The sequence below is a fragment of the Phoca vitulina genome, unplaced genomic scaffold, assembly GCF_004348235.1.
Source record: "Phoca vitulina isolate PV1807 unplaced genomic scaffold, GSC_HSeal_1.0 scaffold26, whole genome shotgun sequence".
NCBI classification, from domain to species: Eukaryota; Metazoa; Chordata; class Mammalia; order Carnivora; family Phocidae; genus Phoca; species Phoca vitulina.
In genome coordinates this window covers 16992595-16998594 of record NW_022589729.1, presented here as the reverse complement: position 1 = coordinate 16998594, position 6000 = coordinate 16992595, and the positions used below count along the sequence as shown (strand labels likewise).

At 37.7% G+C, this 6000-nt stretch overlaps 1 long non-coding RNA gene across 1 annotated transcript in view; it reads right to left on the bottom strand.

Moving 5' to 3' along the window:
* Positions 1-733: 733 nt before the first annotated feature.
* LOC116643425 overlaps positions 734-6000 on the bottom strand; it is a 114316-nt gene continuing 109049 nt past the window's right edge. Inside the window, exons 4-5 of the long non-coding RNA XR_004301551.1 lie at positions 5707-5757; positions 734-809 (exon numbers count right to left, since the gene is read on the bottom strand). This is a non-coding gene — a long non-coding RNA (uncharacterized LOC116643425). The remainder of the gene's footprint in view (positions 810-5706; positions 5758-6000) is intronic.

Below are 6000 nucleotides of genomic sequence, written 5' to 3'. Positions count from 1 at the left end.
TTGGGAAGTGAGAGATCTATAGAAAGACTGAGGTTAAAAATGGCAGCCGCAGGGGCAGCAGCAACAGGGACAGCCCTTCTCACGGTCTTCCATGACAGCTAAATTAGAAACGTGGGTGAGGGACCCCAGAGGATGCTAATGAAAACTGAAAAACTGGGGAGTTTGCAGATTTGATGTACTTTTTTAATGCGTTTCTCAAGCAACACATTATGCAGCATGAAGTGGAAATTCGTGAGACTTAAGTACAACTCCTTAATGGATTTTGGGTGACTTCTAAACTATGCAGATATAGGAGAGAAGACTAGGGAGCCACAGAAACAAAATCTGAGAAGCGGTATCAATGGCTGTAGATTGCAATAAGGACAGAACAATTGCCTAGTGAGATAAATACTAATAACCCTCAGAAGAACAAATTACAGTCGAAGCCAAACAACAATTTATTTGTAATGCCAGGTTTAACTAAAAAAAATAGGCATGCACAGACACAGGAATTGAAAACCATACTCAGGAATAAAAGCAGTGAGCAGAGACTGCTTCTGAGTGGGATCAGACTGTTGATTTAGTGGAGAAGAATCCTCAAGGAAAATATTATTTAGCTTTCCAAAGAAGGAGAGGAAATTATTCTATTATCAAGTCAACAAATAGAGAAAGTTAACATAAAATGGAAACTATGAGAAACAACCAAATGGAAATTCTAGAGATGAAAAGCATGATGATGGAAATGAAAATTTCACCAGGTAAAATCAACAGGATATCTGAGATTGCAGAAGAAAGCCACAGTGCACTTTTCCATCGATCAGGTATCCAACCTGGAGAACAAAGGAATAAAGATGGAAAGAAAATGAACAAAATCTCACAAATCTGTTAAAACATATCAAGTATTCCAACACTTGTGAAATTGTAGTGGCAAAAGAGAGGAGAAAAAGACACAGAAACATTGCTCAAAATAATAATGGCTAAAAATTCCCAGATTTGTTTAAAACACTGATTTGAACATCTATATGGTAGGTGTGGTAGGTTGACTAATACTTCCTAAAGATTTTCATGTCCTAATCTCCAGAATCTATGACTTTGTCACCTTATTTGACAAAAGGGACTTTGTGGAAGTGCTTGAATTAATAATTTTTGAGATGTGAAAATTATCCTGCATTACCCAGAAGGGTTGAATATAATCATAAGGGAATTATAAGAGGGAGATACGAAGGCCAGAATAAGAAAAAGGAGACATGAGGGGCGCCTGGGTGGCTCAGTCGTTAAGCGTCTGCCTTCGGCTCAGGTCATGATCCCAGGGCACTGGGATCGAGCCCCGCATCAGGCTCCCTGCTCCGCGGGAAGCCTGCTTCTCCCTCTCCCACTCCCCCTGCTTGTGTTCCCTCTTTCACTGTGTCTCTCTCTGTCAAATAAATAAATAAAATCTTTAAAAAAAAAAAAAGAAAAGAAAAAGGAGACATGACAATAGAAGTAGATCTGGAGGGCGCCTGGGTGGCTCAGTCGTTAAGCGTCTGCCTTCGGCTCAGGTCATGGTCCCAGGGTCCTGGGATCGAGCCCCACATCGGGCTCCCTGCTCCGCGGGAAGCCTGCTTCTTCCTCTCCCACTCCCCCTGCTTGTGTTCCCTCTTTCACTGTGTCTCTCTCTGTCAAATAAATAAATAAAATCTTCAAAAAAAAAAAAAAAAGAAGTAGATCTGGAGTGAGTCCCTTTGAAAATAGAAGAAAGAACCGGAAGCCCAAGGAATGCAGATGGTCTCTATAAATTGGTAAGCAAGGAAACAGTCTCTCCCCTAGATCCTCCAGAAGGAACACAGCCTCATCAACACCTTGATTTCAGTCCCATAAGACTCATTTCAGACTTATGACTTCAAGAACTATAAGATAATAAATTTGTGTTGTTTTCAGCCACTAGGTTTGTGGTAATTTGTTAAAGCCACTATGGGAAATTATAATACATATATACTTGTATCATAGCAAAATTGGTAAAAGTCAAAACCAAAGAAAAATAGTTAAAATAGCAAGAAAAAAACCAACATGGAACAAAGATACTATTAACAGCTGTCTTCAAATTTGAAAAAAATAGAGGCCATACTCAGTGTGACATACTCAGTGTGCTAGATAAAGAGCTCTTGGCAACAAACTCATTAAGGTGACTATGCTCTCTACAAATAGACAGGAGGATCTTTTCTTTTTTAAGGTTCTAATCATGCTCAGTCTCTTTAAGGCTGTTTCCACTGTCCTTGACATTCAGACCTTGGTCCCTAGTTTTATAGACTGAAACCTTTGGTATTCTCCCTTATTGCAGTGATTGTTTGATTTATTTCTTGTTACTTAAATGTCCTCATACACACACCCAAAAAAGATAAATATGTGAGGTAGTAGATGTGTTAATTAACAAGATGGAGGGAATCTTTTTCACAGTGTATACCACGATGTATATCATATTACCACAATGTACACTTTAAATATCTTACAATTTTATATGCCAATTTTATACCTAAATAAAGCTGAAATAAAAAAGAAAGAAAGAAAGAAAAGAAAGAAAGAAAAAGAAAGAAAGAAAGAAAGAAAGAAAGAAAGAAAGAAAAGAAAAAGAAAGAAAGAAAGAAGGAAAGAAAGAAAGAAGGAAAGAAGAAAGAAAGAAAGAAGGAAAGAAGAAAGAAAGCAAGAAGAAAGAAAGAAAGGTGTCCCTTATCTTTTCCAAGTTTCCTCTATAGGCAAAATCTGTAGCTTGGACAGGTCATAAATTATGTTGCTTCCAATCCTTTCTACAGGAGTAAACATGGAACATAAGCAAAGATCACCCAAATCTTCCTTGGAATTAATTTATAGACATTGTGAAAGATAATTTCTTTTTTTTAAAGATTTTATTTATTTATTATTTGAGAGAGAGCGAGAGTGCAGGCATGTGCACGCTCGTGCGAGCAGGGAGGAGCAGAGGCAGAGAGAGAGTGAGAAAGAATCTGAAGCAGACCCTGCACTGAGTGGAGCCCAGTGTGGGGCTTGATCTCACAACTGCAAGATCATGACCTGAGCAGAAATGGAGAATCAGACATTTAACCAACTGAGCCACTCAGGTGCCCCAATTTCTATTTTAGGTTAAAAGTTCTGCATGTAGAGGAATGTAAAGCTGATGGCATCTTTTGCTACCATTGGAGAGAATCTATAATCACATCCAATGCAAGAAATGACAAGGACAACCATAAAATAAGGAAGTAGAGCTCTAATGAAATTACTTGAGCTCCTAGATCTAGCCATACCTGAATAGACATTCTCATCACATTCTGTTACATAGATATATATTCTATTATTGACAAAACTACCTTCAATTGTAATAACATGCATGATGCCCAAGTCCTTAATAATATAGAAATTGGATTTCAGAATGGGCCACCATAAATGGCAAACCATAAAGTCAAGAACAGACTGCATCAAAGTGGGCAGAAGACAATGAGAATTCCCTTACTCTTGTATGTTAAATTGGTACTCTGTTCATTCTACTACAACATAGCCCTCATTTTAAAATGTTACAGGTTTTGTTCTCAGACTGGGTTAGGGAAACAAAACTAATTTACTCTTTATCCACTGTGGAAAGGCATGTCTGTTGATAACATAAAGGGAAAAAAGTCCACATTCAAAATATGATTAGATAACTATTATCATTGAAGTTACTAGTTCTGAATTATTTGAAATTAATTCAGTGTAGCTAGTAAGATTTTTAAAAATTATTGACAAAGAAGATTGGTAAACAGGAATCTACAATTTCTCCCTCTCTGAATACAACCCAGTTCTTATTACTGGGGGTGGGGTGGGGGCGGAAGGCTCACTCTTAATACCATAGAGCTGAAGTAAAGTCTTCCTGTATACTCCTTTTAGAAAACATGGGGCAGGGACATGGCAGAAAGTACTCACTCAGAGAGAATTATAAAGAGTGGATAGATTATTGGTGAAGGCACTCACTTTACTTCATAGCTGGAAGACCTTGGTATTTTATTCTAGCACAATGTGGTATATGCTATGAAGTCTTGATCACTCTCTGTTCCTTTTTTTTTTTTTTTTTTTTTTTTATGATGAAAACGTTTATATTTTGAATTAGCCAGCTAGGCTCAGTTTAGATGGTCCCAATTTTGTTGGTAACACCCAAAACATCATTTTCAGGAGCTAGTGGAGTATATACCCTCCTCAAGCCATCAGACTGATCAGGGTGTTGACTTTGGCCACATCAATGTCATAGAGTTTCTTCACAGCTTGCTGGAATTAGTGCTTGTTGGTGTTGACATCCACAGTGTGTGGACAACAGAGTGTGCTGTCTTCTATCTTCTTCAGAGTGACTCAGTGGTGAGAAAGAACTTGACAATGGCATTGTGGTCAAGCTTGTTTTTCCTGGGGCGTGCTCATCCTAGGATATTTGGGTTGCCTTCAAAGTAGTAGTGTCTTGGGCTTCTAGAAGGTGGATGATGTGTGAATCTTCTTTTCCTCCCTCCCCCTTCTCCTGACCTTCCCCCTCCTACTCCTCCTCCTTCTTCTTCTCCCCCTTTTCCTCCTCCTCCTCTTTCTTTTTCTTCTTCCTCTCCTTCTTCCTCTTCTTCCTCTTCTTCTTCCTCTCCTTCTTCCTCTCCTTCTTCTTCTTCCTCTTCTTCCTCCTCCTCCTCTTCTTCTTCTTCTTCTTCCTCTTCTTCTTCCTCTCCTTCTTCCTCTCCTTCTTCTTCTTCCTCTTCTTCCTCCTCCTCCTCCTCCTCCTCTTCTTCTTCTTCTTCTTCTTCTTCTTCTTCCTCCTCCTCCTCCTCCTCTTCCCCTTCCCCTTTCTTTCTTCTCCTCCTTCTCCTTCTTCCCCTCCTTTTCCTTCTTCTTCTGGCTCTAAATGCTTACTTTATTGGTCTTCAAAGTCTTTGCTTTGGCTTCAGCTTCAGGAGGGCCAGGAGCTTCCTTTTTCACATTTAGTACCATCTTTGTGAAAAGCTTGCCCTTTTTCCCTTAAATGGAGATGTCTGTTATGACTGTCCTGTAATTCTTTTTTGTGTTGTATGTATTGGAATTGTTAAACATAACACTTAGTCTAAAGACTGTGGAAAGTCTAAATTGGCATTATGATGACACTAACGAAGAAATAAATGTCATCTGGAAAATATGAACTCAGAGAAAAATAGATAATTATCTCTAGAGATTATAACTGGACTTCACTTTAGATTGTCTTGGGAAAAAGAACACATTTTCAGTTTAATGTGGCATTTTCACTTACATAAAACAACAAACTATTTTAAATAAGATCTTTTGAGATATAAAAGCAAGATCCATCACCACGATTATAATTTATAAAGAATATCTTTGTAAACTACTCTTTGGCTAGGATTTACATTTGGTTGTAAGTTAAAGATAATCCAATTAAGAGTGACTTAAATATACTGGCATTTATGTGACTCGTGCCATTAGAAGTCTCCAAGTGGGTGAATAGGCAGATTAGGACTGGTGCTTCAGTTAAGATTTGTCACTAATAGTCTAGGTGTCCACTAGAATTCTGCAAAATGCTCATTCTCAAAGCATAAAGAGGCCCCCAGCTTCTCCAGGTTTTGCATATATATTCCAAGAAAAAAAAATAAAATGAGATTGCCAAAATCCTAAGGAGTTTGCACCAAAAATATACTATTTAAGATATTTTCTTCTAAGTTACTTACACTTACATACTTACTTAATTCCCTCCTAGTTACTTACACTTACATAATTTGGCCAGAACTGTGCCACAAGATCACCTCTAGTTGCAAGTAGGATCTGGAAAGATATTGATAAGTACAAAAATTACAACTCAGAAATACAATGCTTTTTTCAGGAAGAAGGAAGTGGAGAATTACAACTTAATAGAACACTAATTAAACTGCCACAACTGCCTATTCAGAAAATAAAATCATAGAGTTCCAATTAATGACAAATTATTCTTTTAAATGATCATTCTTTACTATAATGTGAAAAACTTCTAAATTATTGATAATCATTGCAAAATTCTTCTCTGATGAA